Genomic DNA, 14025 nt, shown 5'->3' with positions numbered 1-14025 from the left:
ACCATACCTTAAATGAGCTGCTCCATCAGAACGTGACATCCTTGGCCGCTTGGGGACTTTTAACTTTGCGCAGTGGCTGTATCATAGCCCATGAGGTTTAACCGAGGTGTGATTATTGCTAATTGAAAACTTTTCCCAATACCCCGCCATGATGACTTGAAATACAGTCAGCATTAGCAATTTTTGCTGGTCTTTCAGGAGACTTCATCTCTCGTTAAAAGAACAGATGTAGCAGTAAGAAAATAAGTTTAGCAGGTATGTTAACATGGTTTGTTCTCACCCGCAAAGAAAATGCAACTCTGCCTTTGAAGCCAACTGGTGCCTATTTTCCAGCTGCAGGGAACATCATTTATCTTCCTGACACGCCTACTTTAGCAACGCGTGAAAAGACGAAATGCCAAACAATCACACAAAGGACGGTTGGTCTGACTCTTCAGTCGGGTCACTCCCATGATGCCTTGCAGGAGTGGATGAGTCATCTTTGTCTCACCATACCTTAAATGAGCTGCTCCATGAGAACGTGACATCCTTGGCCGCTTGGGGACTTTTAACTTTGCGCAGTGGCAGTATCATAGCCCATGAGGTTTAACCGAGGTGTGATTATTGCTAATTGAAAACTTTTCCCAATACCCCGCCATGATGACTTGAAATACAGTCAGCATTGGCAATTTTTGCTGGTCTCTCAGGAGACTTCATCTCTCGTAAAAAGAACAGATGTAGCGGTAAGAAAATAAGTTTAGCAGGTATGTTAACATGGTTTGTTCTCACCCGCAAAGAAAATGCAACTCTGGCTTTGAAGCCAACTGGTGCCTATTTTCCAGCTGCAGGGAGCATCATTTATCTTCCTGACACGCCTACTTTAGCAACTCGTGAAAAGACGAAATGCCAAACAATCGCCCGAAGGACGGTTGGTCTGACTCTTCAGTCGGGTCACTCCCATGATGCCTTGCAGGAGTGGATGAGTCATCTTTGTCTCACCATACCTTAAATGAGCTGCTCCATGAGAACGTGACATCCTTGGCCGCTTGGTGATTTTTAACTTTGCGCAGTGGCAGTATCATAGCCCATGAGGTTTAACCGAGGCGTGATTATTGCTAATTGAAAACTTTTCCCAATACCCTGCCATGATGACTTGAAATACAGTCAGCATTGGCACTTTTTGCTGGTCTCTCAGGAGACTCGATCTCTCGTAAAAAGAACAGACTTAGGGGTAAGAAAATAAACTTCCAAGGAATGTTAGCACGGTTTGTTCTCACCCTTGAAGAAAAAGAAACTCTGGCCTTGAAGCTAACTGGTGCCTGTTTTCCAGCTGCAGAAAATTTCATTTTCCTTCCTGACACACCTACTTTAGCAACGCGTGAAAAGACGAAATGCCAAACAATCGCCCGAAGGACGGTTGGTCTGACTCTTCAGTCGGGTCACTCCCATGATGCCTTGCAGGAGTGGATGAGTCATCTTTGTCTCACCATACCTTAAATGAGCTGCTCCATGAGAACGTGACATCCTTGGCCGCTTGCGGACTTTTAACTTTGCGCAGTGGCAGTATCATAGCCCATGAGGTTTAACCGAGGCGTGATTATTGCTAATTGAAAACTTTTCCCAATACCCCGCCATGATGACTTGAAATACAGTCAGCATTGGCAATTTTTGCTGGTCTCTCAAGAGACTTCATCTCTCGTAAAAAGAACAGATGTAGCGGTAAGAAAATAAGTTTAGCAGGTATGTTAACATGGTTTGTTCTCACCCGCGAAGGAAATGCAACTCTGCCCTTGAAGCCAACTGGTGCCTATTTTCCAGCTGCAGGGAACATCATTTATCTTCCTGACACGCCTACTTTAGCAACGCGTGAAAAGACGAAATGCCAAACAATCACACAAAGGATGGTTGGTCTGACTCTTCAGTCTGGTCACTCCCATGATGCCTTGCAGGAGTGGATGAGTCATCTTTGTCTCACCATACCTTAAATGAGCTGCTCCATGAGAACGTGACATCCTTGGCCGCTTGCGGACTTTTAACTTTGCGCAGTGGCAGTATCATAGCCCATGAGGTTTAACCGAGGCGTGATTATTGCTAATTGAAAACTTTTCCCAATACCCCGCCATGATGACTTGAAATACAGTCAGCATTGGCAATTTTTGCTGGTCTCTCAGGAGACTCGATCTCTCGTAAAAAGAACAGACTTAGGGGTAAGAAAATAAACTTCCAAGGAATGTTAACACGGTTTGTTCTCACCCGCGAAGAAAATGCAACTCTGCCCTTGAAGCCAACTGGTGCCTATTTTCCAGCTGCAGGGAACATCATTTATCTTCCTGACACGCCTACTTTAGCAACGCGTGAAAAGACGAAATGCCAAACAATCACACAAAGGATGGTTGGTCTGACTCTTCAGTCGGGTCACTCCCATGATGCCTTGCAGGAGTGGATGAGTCATCTTTGTCTCACCATACCTTAAATGAGCTGCTCCATGAGAACGTGACATCCTTGGCCGCTTGGGGACTTTTAACTTTGCGCAGTGGCAGTATCATAGCCCATGAGGTTTAACCGAGGCGTGATTATTGCTAATTGAAAACTTTTCCCAATACCCCGCCATGATGACTTGAAATACAGTCAGCATTGGCAATTTTTGCTGGTCTCTCAGGAGACTTCATCTCTCGTAAAAAGAACAGATGTAGCGGTAAGAAAATAAGTTTAGCAGGTATGTTAACATGGTTTCTTCTCACCCGCGAAGGAAATGCAACTCTGCCCTTGAAGCCAACTGATGCCTATTTTCCAGCTGCAGGGAACATCATTTATCTTCCTGACACGCCTACTTTAGCAACGCGTGAAAAGACGAAATGCCAAACAATCACACAAAGGATGGTTGGTCTGACTCTTCAGTCTGGTCACTCCCATGATGCCTTGCAGGAGTGGATGAGTCATCTTTGTCTCACCATACCTTAAATGAGCTGCTCCATGAGAACGTGACATCCTTGGCCGCTTGGGGACTTTTAACTTTGCGCAGTGGCAGTATCATAGCCCATGAGGTTTAACCGAGGCGTGATTATTGCTAATTGAAAACTTTTCCCAATACCCCGCCATGATGACTTGAAATACAGTCAGCATTGGCAATTTTTGCTGGTCTCTCAGGAGACTCGATCTCTCGTAAAAAGAACAGACTTAGGGGTAAGAAAATAAACTTCCAAGGAATGTTAACATGGTTTGTTCTCACCCGCGAAGAAAAAGAAACTCTGGCCTTGAAGCTAACTGGTGCCTGTTTTCCAGCTGCAGAAAATTTCATTTTCCTTCCTGACACGCCTACTTTAGCAACGCGTGAAAAGACGAAATGCCAAACAATCGCCCGAAGGACGGTTGGTCTGACTCTTCAGTCGGGTCACTCCCATGATGCCCTGCAGGAGTGGATGAGTCATCTTTGTCTCACCATACCTTAAATGAGCTGCTCCATCAGAACGTGACATCCTTGGCCGCTTGGGGACTTTTAACTTTGCGCAGTGGCAGTATCATAGCCCATGAGGTTTAACCGAGGCGTGATTATTGCTAATTGAAAACTTTTCCCAATACCCCGCCATGATGACTTGAAATACAGTCAGCATTGGCAATTTTTGCTGGTCTCTCAGGAGACTTCATCTCTCGTAAAAAGAACAGATGTAGCGGTAAGAAAATAAGTTTAGCAGGTATGTTAACATGGTTTGTTCTCACCTGCAAAGAAAATGCAACTCTGCCCTTGAAGCCAACTGGTGCCTATTTTCCAGCTGCAGGGAGCATCATTTATCTTCCTGACACGCCTACTTTAGCAACGCGTGAAAAGACGAAATGCCAAACAATCGCCCGAAGGACGGTTGGTCTGACTCTTCAGTCTGGTCACTCCCATGATGCCTTGCAGGAGTGGATGAGTCATCTTTGTCTCACCATACCTTAAATGAGCTGCTCCATGAGAACGTGACATCCTTGGCCGCTTGCGGACTTTTAACTTTGCGCAGTGGCAGTATCATAGCCCATGAGGTTTAACCGAGGCGTGATTATTGCTAATTGAAAACTTTTCCCAATACCCCGCCATGATGACTTGAAATACAGTCAGCATTGGCAATTTTTGCTGGTCTCTCAGGAGACTCGATCTCTCGTAAAAAGAACAGACTTAGGGGTAAGAAAATAAACTTCCAAGGAATGTTAGCACGGTTTGTTCTCACCCGCGAAGAAAAAGAAACTCTGGCCTTGAAGCTAACTGGTGCCTGTTTTCCAGCTGCAGAAAATTTCATTTTCCTTCCTGACACGCCTACTTTAGCAACGCGTGAAAAGACGAAATGCCAAACAATCGCCCGAAGGACGGTTGGTCTGACTCTTCAGTCGGGTCACTCCCATGATGCCTTGCAGGAGTGGATGAGTCATCTTTGTCTCACCATACCTTAAATGAGCTGCTCCATGAGAACGTGACATCCTTGGCCGCTTGGTGACTTTTAACTTTGCGCAGTGGCAGTATCATAGCTCATGAGGTTTAACCGAGGCGTGATTATTGCTAATTGAAAACTTTTCCCAATACCCCGCCATGATGACTTGAAATACAGTCAGCATTGGCAATTTTTGCTGGTCTTTCAGGAGACTTCATCTCTCGTAAAAAGAACAGATGTAGCGGTAAGAAAATAAGTTTAGCAGGTATGTTAACATGGTTTGTTCTCACCCGCGAAGGAAATGCAACTCTGCCCTTGAAGCCAACTGGTGCCTATTTTCCAGCTGCAGGGAACATCATTTATCTTCCTGACACGCCTACTTTAGCAACGCGTGAAAAGACGAAATGCCAAACAATCACACAAAGGATGGTTGGTCTGACTCTTCAGTCGGGTCACTCCCATGATGCCTTGCAGGAGTGGATGAGTCATCTTTGTCTCACCATACCTTAAATGAGCTGCTCCATGAGAACGTGACATCCTTGGCCGCTTGGGGACTTTTAACTTTGCGCAGTGGCAGTATCATAGCCCATGAGGTTTAACCGAGGCGTGATTATTGCTAATTGAAAACTTTTCCCAATACCCCGCCATGATGACTTGAAATACAGTCAGCATTGGCAATTTTTGCTGGTCTCTCAGGAGACTTCATCTCTCGTAAAAAGAACAGATGTAGCGGTAAGAAAATAAGTTTAGCAGGTATGTTAACATGGTTTCTTCTCACCCGCGAAGGAAATGCAACTCTGCCCTTGAAGCCAACTGATGCCTATTTTCCAGCTGCAGGGAACATCATTTATCTTCCTGACACGCCTACTTTAGCAACGCGTGAAAAGACGAAATGCCAAACAATCACACAAAGGATGGTTGGTCTGACTCTTCAGTCTGGTCACTCCCATGATGCCTTGCAGGAGTGGATGAGTCATCTTTGTCTCACCATACCTTAAATGAGCTGCTCCATGAGAACGTGACATCCTTGGCCGCTTGGGGACTTTTAACTTTGCGCAGTGGCAGTATCATAGCCCATGAGGTTTAACCGAGGCGTGATTATTGCTAATTGAAAACTTTTCCCAATACCCCGCCATGGTGACTTGAAATACAGTCAGCATTGGCAATTTTTGCTGGTCTCTCAGGAGACTCGATCTCTCATGAAAAGAACAGACTTAGGGGTAAGAAAATAAACTTCCAAGGAATGTTAACATGGTTTGTTCTCACCCGCGAAGAAAAAGAAACTCTGGCCTTGAAGCTAACTGGTGCCTGTTTTCCAGCTGCAGAAAATTTCATTTTCCTTCCTGACACGCCTACTTTAGCAACTCGTGAAAAGACGAAATGCCAAACAATCGCCCAAAGGACGGTTGGTCTGACTCTTCAGTCGGGTCACTCCCATGATGCCTTGCAGGAGTGGATGAGTCATCTTTGTCTCACCATACCTTAAATGAGCTGCTCCATGAGAACGTGACATCCTTGGCCGCTTGGGGACTTTTAACTTTGCGCAGTGGCAGTATCATAGCCCATGAGGTTTAACCGAGGCGTGATTATTGCTAATTGAAAACTTTTCCCAATACCCCGCCATGATGACTTGAAATACAGTCAGCATTGGCAATTTTTGCTGGTCTCTCAGGAGACTCGATCTCTCATAAAAAGAACAGACTTAGGGGTAAGAAAATAAACTTCCAAGGAATGTTAACATGGTTTGTTCTCACCCGCGAAGAAAAAGAAACTCTGGCCTTGAAGCTAACTGGTGCCTGTTTTCCAGCTGCAGAAAATTTCATTTTCCTTCCTGACACGCCTACTTTAGCAACTCGTGAAAAGACGAAATGCCAAACAATCGCCCGAAGGACGGTTGGTCTGACTCTTCAGTCGGGTCACTCCCATGATGCCCTGCAGGAGTGGATGAGTCATCTTTGTCTCACCATACCTTAAATGAGCTGCTCCATCAGAACGTGACATCCTTGGCCGCTTGGGGACTTTTAACTTTGCGCAGTGGCAGTATCATAGCCCATGAGGTTTAACCGAGGCGTGATTATTGCTAATTGAAAACTTTTCCCAATACCCCGCCATGATGACTTGAAATACAGTCAGCATTGGCAATTTTTGCTGGTCTCTCAGGAGACTTCATCTCTCGTAAAAAGAACAGATGTAGCGGTAAGAAAATAAGTTTAGCAGGTATGTTAACATGGTTTGTTCTCACCTGCAAAGAAAATGCAACTCTGCCCTTGAAGCCAACTGGTGCCTATTTTCCAGCTGCAGGGAACATCATTTATCTTCCTGACACGCCTACTTTAGCAACGCGTGAAAAGACGAAATGCCAAACAATCACACAAAGGACGGTTGGTCTGACTCTTCAGTCGGGTCACTCCCATGATGCCTTGCAGGAGTGGATGAGTCATCTTTGTCTCACCATACCTTAAATGAGCTGCTCCATGAGAACGTGACATCCTTGGCCGCTTGGGGACTTTTAACTTTGCGCAGTGGCAGTATCATAGCCCATGAGGTTTAACCGAGGCGTGATTATTGCTAATTGAAAACTTTTCCCAATACCCCGCCATGATGACTTGAAATACAGTCAGCATTGGCAATTTTTGCTGGTCTGTCAGGAGACTCGATCTCTCATAAAAAGAACAGACTTAGGGGTAAGAAAATAAACTTCCAAGGAATGTTAACATGGTTTGTTCTCACCCGCGAAGAAAAAGAAACTCTGTCCTTGAAGCTAACTGGTGCCTGTTTTCCAGCTGCAGAAAATTTCATTTTCCTTCCTGACACGCCTACTTTAGCAACTCGTGAAAAGACGAAATGCCAAACAATCGCCCGAAGGACGGTTGGTCTGACTCTTCAGTCGGGTCACTCCCATGATGCCTTGCAGGAGTGGATGAGTCATCTTTGTCTCACCATACCTTAAATGAGCTGCTCCATCAGAACGTGACATCCTTGGCCGCTTGGGGACTTTTAACTTTGCGCAGTGGCAGTATCATAGCTCATGAGGTTTAACCGAGGCGTGATTATTGCTAATTGAAAACTTTTCCCAATACCCCGCCATGATGACTTGAAATACAGTCAGCATTGGCAATTTTTGCTGGTCTCTCAGGAGACTCGATCTCTCATAAAAAGAACAGACTTAGGGGTAAGAAAATAAACTTCCAAGGAATGTTAACATGGTTTGTTCTCACCCGCGAAGAAAAAGAAACTCTGGCCTTGAAGCTAACTGGTGCCTGTTTTCCAGCTGCAGAAAATTTCATTTTCCTTCCTGACACGCCTACTTTAGCAACTCGTGAAAAGACGAAATACCAAACAATCGCCCGAAGGACGGTTGGTCTGACTCTTCAGTCGGGTCAATCCCATGATGCCTTGCAGGAGTGGATGAGTCATCTTTGTCTCACCATACCTTAAATGAGCTGCTCCATCAGAACGTGACATCCTTGGCCGCTTGGGGACTTTTAACTTTGCGCAGTGGCAGTATCATAGCTCATGAGGTTTAACCGAGGCGTGATTATTGCTAATTGAAAACTTTTCCCAATACCCCGCCATGATGACTTGAAATACAGTCAGCATTGGCAATTTTTGCTGGTCTCTCAGGAGAGTTCATCTCTCGTAAAAAGAACAGATGTAGCGGTAAGAAAATAAGTTTAGCAGGTATGTTAACATGGTTTGTTCTCACCCGCGAAGGAAATGCAACTCTGCCCTTGAAGCCAACTGGTGCCTATTTTCCAGCTGCAGGGAACATCATTTATCTTCCTGACACGCCTACTTTAGCAACGCGTGAAAAGACGAAATGCCAAACAATCGCCCGAAGGCCGGTTGGTCTGACTCTTCAGTCGGGTCACTCCCATGATGCCTTGCAGGAGTGGATGAGTCATCTTTGTCTCACCATACCTTAAATGAGCTGCTCCATGAGAACGTGACATCCTTGGCCGCTTGGGGACTTTTAACTTTGCGCAGTGGCAGTATCATAGCCCATGAGGTTTAACCGAGGCGTGATTATTGCTAATTGAAAACTTTTCCCAATACCGTGCCATGATGACTTGAAATACAGTCAGCATTGGCAATTTTTGCTGGTCTCTCAGGAGACTCGATCTCTCGTAAAAAGAACAGACTTAGGGGTAAGAAAATAAACTTCCAAGGAATGTTAGCATGGTTTGTTCTCACCCGCGAAGAAAAAGAAACTCTGGCCTTGAAGCTAACTGGTGCCTGTTTTCCAGCTGCAGAAAATTTCATTTTCCTTCCTGACACGCCTACTTTAGCAACGCGTGAAAAGACGAAATGCCAAACAATCGCCCGAAGGACGGTTGGTCTGACTCTTCAGTCGGGTCACTCCCATGATGCCTTGCAGGAGTGGATGAGTCATCTTTGTCTCACCATACCTTAAATGAGCTGCTCCATGAGAACGTGACATCCTTGGCCGCTTGGGGACTTTTAACTTTGCGCAGTGGCAGTATCATAGCCCATGAGGTTTAACCGAGGCGTGATTATTGCTAATTGAAAACTTTTCCCAATACCCCGCCATGATGACTTGAAATACAGTCAGCATTGGCAATTTTTGCTGGTCTCTCAGGAGACTTCATCTCTCGTAAAAAGAACAGATGTAGCGGTAAGAAAATAAGTTTAGCAGGTATGTTAACATGGTTTGTTCTCACCTGCAAAGAAAATGCAACTCTGCCCTTGAAGCCAACTGGTGCCTATTTTCCAGCTGCAGGGAACATCATTTATCTTCCTGACACGCCTACTTTAGCAACGCGTGAAAAGACGAAATGCCAAACAATCACACAAAGGACGGTTGGTCTGACTCTTCAGTCGGGTCACTCCCATGATGCCTTGCAGGAGTGGATGAGTCATCTTTGTCTCACCATACCTTAAATGAGCTGCTCCATGAGAACGTGACATCCTTGGCCGCTTGGGGACTTTTAACTTTGCGCAGTGGCAGTATCATAGCCCATGAGGTTTAACCGAGGCGTGATTATTGCTAATTGAAAACTTTTCCCAATACCCCGCCATGATGACTTGAAATACAGTCAGCATTGGCAATTTTTGCTGGTCTCTCAGGAGACTCGATCTCTCATAAAAAGAACAGACTTAGGGGTAAGAAAATAAACTTCCAAGGAATGTTAACATGGTTTGTTCTCACCCGCGAAGAAAAAGAAACTCTGGCCTTGAAGCTAACTGGTGCCTGTTTTCCAGCTGCAGAAAATTTCATTTTCCTTCCTGACACGCCTACTTTAGCAACTCGTGAAAAGACGAAATACCAAACAATCGCCCGAAGGACGGTTGGTCTGACTCTTCAGTCGGGTCACTCCCATGATGCCTTGCAGGAGTGGATGAGTCATCTTTGTCTCACCATACCTTAAATGAGCTGCTCCATCAGAACGTGACATCCTTGGCCGCTTGGGGACTTTTAACTTTGCGCAGTGGCAGTATCATAGCTCATGAGGTTTAACCGAGGCGTGATTATTGCTAATTGAAAACTTTTCCCAATACCCCGCCATGATGACTTGAAATACAGTCAGCATTGGCAATTTTTGCTGGTCTCTCAGGAGACTTCATCTCTCGTAAAAAGAACAGATGTAGCGGTAAGAAAATAAGTTTAGCAGGTATGTTAACATGGTTTGTTCTCACCCGCGAAGGAAATGCAACTCTGCCCTTGAAGCCAACTGGTGCCTATTTTCCAGCTGCAGGGAACATCATTTATCTTCCTGACACGCCTACTTTAGCAACGCGTGAAAAGACGAAATGCCAAACAATCACACAAAGGATGGTTGGTCTGACTCTTCAGTCTGGTCACTCCCATGATGCCTTGCAGGAGTGGATGAGTCATCTTTGTCTCACCATACCTTAAATGAGCTGCTCCATGAGAACGTGACATCCTTGGCCGCGTGCGGACGTTTAACTTTGCGCAGTGGCAGTATCATAGCCCATGAGGTTTAACCGAGGCGTGATTATTGCTAATTGAAAACTTTTCCCAATACCCTGCCATGATGACTTGAAATACAGTCAGCATTGGCAATTTTTGCTGGTCTCTCAGGAGACTCGATCTCTTGTAAAAAGAACAGACTTAGGGGTAAGAAAATAAACTTCCAAGGAATGTTAGCACGGTTTGTTCTCACCCGCGAAGAAAAAGAAACTCTGGCCTTGAAGCTAACTGGTGCCTGTTTTCCAGCTGCAGAAAATTTCATTTTCCTTCCTGACACGCCTACTTTAGCAACTCGTGAAAAGACGAAATGCCAAACAATCGCCCGAAGGACGGTTGGTCTGACTCTTCAGTCGGGTCACTCCCATGATGCCTTGCAGGAGTGGATGAGTCATCTTTGTCTCACCATACCTTAAATGAGCTGCTCCATGAGAACGTGACATCCTTGGCCGCTTGGGGACTTTTAACTTTGCGCAGTGGCAGTATCATAGCCCATGAGGTTTAACCGAGGCGTGATTATTGCTAATTGAAAACTTTTCCCAATACCCTGCCATGATGACTTGAAATACAGTCAGCATTGGCACTTTTTGCTGGTCTCTCAGGAGACTCGATCTCTCGTAAAAAGAACAGACTTAGGGGTAAGAAAATAAACTTCCAAGGAATGTTAGCACGGTTTGTTCTCACCCTTGAAGAAAAAGAAACTCTGGCCTTGAAGCTAACTGGTGCCTGTTTTCCAGCTGCAGAAAATTTCATTTTCCTTCCTGACACACCTACTTTAGCAACGCGTGAAAAGACGAAATGCCAAACAATCGCCCGAAGGACGGTTGGTCTGACTCTTCAGTCGGGTCACTCCCATGATGCCTTGCAGGAGTGGATGAGTCATCTTTGTCTCACCATACCTTAAATGAGCTGCTCCATGAGAACGTGACATCCTTGGCCGCTTGCGGACTTTTAACTTTGCGCAGTGGCAGTATCATAGCCCATGAGGTTTAACCGAGGCGTGATTATTGCTAATTGAAAACTTTTCCCAATACCCCGCCATGATGACTTGAAATACAGTCAGCATTGGCAATTTTTGCTGGTCTCTCAGGAGACTTCATCTCTCGTAAAAAGAACAGATGTAGCGGTAAGAAAATAAGTTTAGCAGGTATGTTAACATGGTTTGTTCTCACCCGCAAAGAAAATGTAACTCTGGCCTTGAAGCCAACTGGTGCCTATTTTCCAGCTGCAGGGAGCATCATTTATCTTCCTGACACGCCTACTTTAGCAACTCGTGAAAAGACGAAATGCCAAACAATCGCCCGAAGGACGGTTGGTCTGACTCTTCAGTCGGGTCACTCCCATGATGCCTTGCAGGAGTGGATGAGTCATCTTTGTCTCACCATACCTTAAATGAGCTGCTCCATGAGAACGTGACATCCTTGGCCGCTTGGTGATTTTTAACTTTGCGCAGTGGCAGTATCATAGCCCATGAGGTTTAACCGAGGCGTGTTTATTGCTAATTGAAAACTTTTCCCAATACCCTGTCATGATGACTTGAAATACAGTCAGCATTGGCAATTTTTGCTGGTCTCTCAGGAGACTCGATCTCTCGTAAAAAGAACAGACTTAGGGGTAAGAAAATAAACTTCCAAGGAATGTTAGCACGGTTTGTTCTCACCCGCGAAGAAAAAGAAACTCTGGCCTTGAAGCTAACTGGTGCCTGTTTTCCAGCTGCAGAAAATTTCATTTTCCTTCCTGACACGCCTACTTTAGCAACGCGTGAAAAGACGAAATGCCAAACAATCGCCCGAAGGACGGTTGGTCTGACTCTTCAGTCGGGTCACTCCCATGATGCCTTGCAGGAGTGGATGAGTCATCTTTGTCTCACCATACCTTAAATGAGCTGCTCCATGAGAACGTGACATCCTTGGCCGCTTGGTGACTTTTAACTTTGCGCAGTGGCAGTATCATAGCTCATGAGGTTTAACCGAGGCGTGATTATTGCTAATTGAAAACTTTTCCCAATACCCCGCCATGATGACTTGAAATACAGTCAGCATTGGCAATTTTTGCTGGTCTCTCAGGAGACTTCATCTCTCGTAAAAAGAACAGATGTAGCGGTAAGAAAATAAGTTTAGCAGGTATGTTAACATGGTTTGTTCTCACCCGCGAAGGAAATGCAACTCTGCCCTTGAAGCCAACTGGTGCCTATTTTCCAGCTGCAGGGAACATCATTTATCTTCCTGACACGCCTACTTTAGCAACGCGTGAAAAGACGAAATGCCAAACAATCACACAAAGGATGGTTGGTCTGACTCTTCAGTCTGGTCACTCCCATGATGCCTTGCAGGAGTGGATGAGTCATCTTTGTCTCACCATACCTTAAATGAGCTGCTCCATGAGAACGTGACATCCTTGGCCGCTTGCGGACTTTTAACTTTGCGCAGTGGCAGTATCATAGCCCATGAGGTTTAACCGAGGCGTGATTATTGCTAATTGAAAACTTTTCCCAATACCCTGCCATGATGACTTGAAATACAGTCAGCATTGGCAATTTTTGCTGGTCTCTCAGGAGACTCGATCTCTCGTAAAAAGAACAGACTTAGGGGTAAGAAAATAAACTTCCAAGGAATGTTAACACGGTTTGTTCTCACCCGCGAAGAAAATGCAACTCTGCCCTTGAAGCCAACTGGTGCCTATTTTCCAGCTGCAGGGAACATCATTTATCTTCCTGACACGCCTACTTTAGCAACGCGTGAAAAGACGAAATGCCAAACAATCACACAAAGGATGGTTGGTCTGACTCTTCAGTCGGGTCACTCCCATGATGCCTTGCAGGAGTGGATGAGTCATCTTTGTCTCACCATACCTTAAATGAGCTGCTCCATGAGAACGTGACATCCTTGGCCGCTTGGGGACTTTTAACTTTGCGCAGTGGCAGTATCATAGCCCATGAGGTTTAACCGAGGCGTGATTATTGCTAATTGAAAACTTTTCCCAATACCCCGCCATGATGACTTGAAATACAGTCAGCATTGGCAATTTTTGCTGGTCTCTCAGGAGACTTCATCTCTCGTAAAAAGAACAGATGTAGCGGTAAGAAAATAAGTTTAGCAGGTATGTTAACATGGTTTGTTCTCACCTGCAAAGAAAATGCAACTCTGCCCTTGAAGCCAACTGGTGCCTATTTTCCAGCTGCAGGGAGCATCATTTATCTTCCTGACACGCCTACTTTAGCAACGCGTGAAAAGACGAAATGCCAAACAATCGCCCGAAGGACGGTTGGTCTGACTCTTCAGTCTGGTCACTCCCATGATGCCTTGCAGGAGTGGATGAGTCATCTTTGTCTCACCATACCTTAAATGAGCTGCTCCATGAGAACGTGACATCCTTGGCCGCTTGGGGACTTTTAACTTTGCGCAGTGGCAGTATCATAGCCCATGAGGTTTAACCGAGGCGTGATTATTGCTAATTGAAAACTTTTCCCAATACCCCGCCATGATGACTTGAAATACAGTCAGCATTGGCAATTTTTGCTGGTCTCTCAGGAGACTCGATCTCTTGTAAAAAGAACAGACTTAGGGGTAAGAAAATAAACTTCCAAGGAATGTTAACACGGTTTGTTCTCACCCGCGAAGAAAATGCAACTCTGCCCTTGAAGCCAACTGGTGCCTATTTTCCAGCTGCAGGGAACATCATTTATCTTCCTGA

General features: G+C 45.3%; 29 non-coding genes across 29 annotated transcripts; all 29 read left to right on the top strand.

Annotated features, from left to right (window-relative positions):
• The first annotated feature begins 61 nt into the window (after window positions 1-61).
• LOC136613631 (U4 spliceosomal RNA) lies at window positions 62-202 on the top strand. Its single transcript, XR_010790860.1, has one exon. It is a non-coding gene; the product is annotated as a U4 spliceosomal RNA (small nuclear RNA).
• Window positions 203-549: 347 nt separating this feature from the next.
• Window positions 550-690, top strand: LOC136613369 (U4 spliceosomal RNA). Its single transcript, XR_010790616.1, has one exon. It is a non-coding gene; the product is annotated as a U4 spliceosomal RNA (small nuclear RNA).
• Window positions 691-1037: 347 nt separating this feature from the next.
• On the top strand, window positions 1038-1178 carry LOC136613539 (U4 spliceosomal RNA). Its single transcript, XR_010790773.1, has one exon. It is a non-coding gene; the product is annotated as a U4 spliceosomal RNA (small nuclear RNA).
• Window positions 1179-1525: 347 nt separating this feature from the next.
• LOC136613552 (U4 spliceosomal RNA) lies at window positions 1526-1666 on the top strand. The gene has a single exon (XR_010790785.1). It is a non-coding gene; the product is annotated as a U4 spliceosomal RNA (small nuclear RNA).
• A 347-nt stretch (window positions 1667-2013) lies between these two features.
• Window positions 2014-2154, top strand: LOC136613269 (U4 spliceosomal RNA). Its single transcript, XR_010790528.1, has one exon. It is a non-coding gene; the product is annotated as a U4 spliceosomal RNA (small nuclear RNA).
• Window positions 2155-2501: 347 nt separating this feature from the next.
• On the top strand, window positions 2502-2642 carry LOC136613268 (U4 spliceosomal RNA). Its single transcript, XR_010790527.1, has one exon. It is a non-coding gene; the product is annotated as a U4 spliceosomal RNA (small nuclear RNA).
• A 347-nt stretch (window positions 2643-2989) lies between these two features.
• On the top strand, window positions 2990-3130 carry LOC136613267 (U4 spliceosomal RNA). Its single transcript, XR_010790526.1, has one exon. It is a non-coding gene; the product is annotated as a U4 spliceosomal RNA (small nuclear RNA).
• Window positions 3131-3477: 347 nt separating this feature from the next.
• LOC136613265 (U4 spliceosomal RNA) lies at window positions 3478-3618 on the top strand. Its single transcript, XR_010790525.1, has one exon. It is a non-coding gene; the product is annotated as a U4 spliceosomal RNA (small nuclear RNA).
• Window positions 3619-3965: 347 nt separating this feature from the next.
• LOC136613264 (U4 spliceosomal RNA) lies at window positions 3966-4106 on the top strand. The gene has a single exon (XR_010790524.1). It is a non-coding gene; the product is annotated as a U4 spliceosomal RNA (small nuclear RNA).
• A 347-nt stretch (window positions 4107-4453) lies between these two features.
• LOC136613467 (U4 spliceosomal RNA) lies at window positions 4454-4594 on the top strand. The gene has a single exon (XR_010790706.1). It is a non-coding gene; the product is annotated as a U4 spliceosomal RNA (small nuclear RNA).
• A 347-nt stretch (window positions 4595-4941) lies between these two features.
• Window positions 4942-5082, top strand: LOC136613262 (U4 spliceosomal RNA). Its single transcript, XR_010790522.1, has one exon. It is a non-coding gene; the product is annotated as a U4 spliceosomal RNA (small nuclear RNA).
• A 347-nt stretch (window positions 5083-5429) lies between these two features.
• Window positions 5430-5570, top strand: LOC136613326 (U4 spliceosomal RNA). Its single transcript, XR_010790578.1, has one exon. It is a non-coding gene; the product is annotated as a U4 spliceosomal RNA (small nuclear RNA).
• A 347-nt stretch (window positions 5571-5917) lies between these two features.
• Window positions 5918-6058, top strand: LOC136613261 (U4 spliceosomal RNA). The gene has a single exon (XR_010790521.1). It is a non-coding gene; the product is annotated as a U4 spliceosomal RNA (small nuclear RNA).
• A 347-nt stretch (window positions 6059-6405) lies between these two features.
• LOC136613260 (U4 spliceosomal RNA) lies at window positions 6406-6546 on the top strand. The gene has a single exon (XR_010790520.1). It is a non-coding gene; the product is annotated as a U4 spliceosomal RNA (small nuclear RNA).
• A 347-nt stretch (window positions 6547-6893) lies between these two features.
• LOC136613471 (U4 spliceosomal RNA) lies at window positions 6894-7034 on the top strand. The gene has a single exon (XR_010790710.1). It is a non-coding gene; the product is annotated as a U4 spliceosomal RNA (small nuclear RNA).
• A 347-nt stretch (window positions 7035-7381) lies between these two features.
• Window positions 7382-7522, top strand: LOC136613409 (U4 spliceosomal RNA). Its single transcript, XR_010790651.1, has one exon. It is a non-coding gene; the product is annotated as a U4 spliceosomal RNA (small nuclear RNA).
• A 347-nt stretch (window positions 7523-7869) lies between these two features.
• Window positions 7870-8010, top strand: LOC136613408 (U4 spliceosomal RNA). Its single transcript, XR_010790650.1, has one exon. It is a non-coding gene; the product is annotated as a U4 spliceosomal RNA (small nuclear RNA).
• Window positions 8011-8357: 347 nt separating this feature from the next.
• On the top strand, window positions 8358-8498 carry LOC136613450 (U4 spliceosomal RNA). The gene has a single exon (XR_010790689.1). It is a non-coding gene; the product is annotated as a U4 spliceosomal RNA (small nuclear RNA).
• A 347-nt stretch (window positions 8499-8845) lies between these two features.
• On the top strand, window positions 8846-8986 carry LOC136613259 (U4 spliceosomal RNA). The gene has a single exon (XR_010790518.1). It is a non-coding gene; the product is annotated as a U4 spliceosomal RNA (small nuclear RNA).
• Window positions 8987-9333: 347 nt separating this feature from the next.
• LOC136613258 (U4 spliceosomal RNA) lies at window positions 9334-9474 on the top strand. The gene has a single exon (XR_010790517.1). It is a non-coding gene; the product is annotated as a U4 spliceosomal RNA (small nuclear RNA).
• A 347-nt stretch (window positions 9475-9821) lies between these two features.
• LOC136613406 (U4 spliceosomal RNA) lies at window positions 9822-9962 on the top strand. Its single transcript, XR_010790649.1, has one exon. It is a non-coding gene; the product is annotated as a U4 spliceosomal RNA (small nuclear RNA).
• Window positions 9963-10309: 347 nt separating this feature from the next.
• LOC136613381 (U4 spliceosomal RNA) lies at window positions 10310-10450 on the top strand. The gene has a single exon (XR_010790627.1). It is a non-coding gene; the product is annotated as a U4 spliceosomal RNA (small nuclear RNA).
• A 347-nt stretch (window positions 10451-10797) lies between these two features.
• On the top strand, window positions 10798-10938 carry LOC136613538 (U4 spliceosomal RNA). Its single transcript, XR_010790772.1, has one exon. It is a non-coding gene; the product is annotated as a U4 spliceosomal RNA (small nuclear RNA).
• A 347-nt stretch (window positions 10939-11285) lies between these two features.
• On the top strand, window positions 11286-11426 carry LOC136613257 (U4 spliceosomal RNA). Its single transcript, XR_010790516.1, has one exon. It is a non-coding gene; the product is annotated as a U4 spliceosomal RNA (small nuclear RNA).
• A 347-nt stretch (window positions 11427-11773) lies between these two features.
• LOC136613583 (U4 spliceosomal RNA) lies at window positions 11774-11914 on the top strand. The gene has a single exon (XR_010790815.1). It is a non-coding gene; the product is annotated as a U4 spliceosomal RNA (small nuclear RNA).
• A 347-nt stretch (window positions 11915-12261) lies between these two features.
• Window positions 12262-12402, top strand: LOC136613405 (U4 spliceosomal RNA). Its single transcript, XR_010790648.1, has one exon. It is a non-coding gene; the product is annotated as a U4 spliceosomal RNA (small nuclear RNA).
• Window positions 12403-12749: 347 nt separating this feature from the next.
• Window positions 12750-12890, top strand: LOC136613380 (U4 spliceosomal RNA). Its single transcript, XR_010790626.1, has one exon. It is a non-coding gene; the product is annotated as a U4 spliceosomal RNA (small nuclear RNA).
• Window positions 12891-13237: 347 nt separating this feature from the next.
• On the top strand, window positions 13238-13378 carry LOC136613256 (U4 spliceosomal RNA). Its single transcript, XR_010790515.1, has one exon. It is a non-coding gene; the product is annotated as a U4 spliceosomal RNA (small nuclear RNA).
• A 347-nt stretch (window positions 13379-13725) lies between these two features.
• Window positions 13726-13866, top strand: LOC136613254 (U4 spliceosomal RNA). Its single transcript, XR_010790514.1, has one exon. It is a non-coding gene; the product is annotated as a U4 spliceosomal RNA (small nuclear RNA).
• The last annotated feature ends 159 nt before the right edge of the window (window positions 13867-14025 follow it).

The sequence above is a fragment of the Eleutherodactylus coqui genome, chromosome 2 (genome assembly GCF_035609145.1).
Source record: "Eleutherodactylus coqui strain aEleCoq1 chromosome 2, aEleCoq1.hap1, whole genome shotgun sequence".
Classification (NCBI taxonomy): Eukaryota; Metazoa; Chordata; class Amphibia; order Anura; family Eleutherodactylidae; genus Eleutherodactylus; species Eleutherodactylus coqui.
This window is presented reverse-complemented; position numbering and strand designations above follow the sequence as displayed.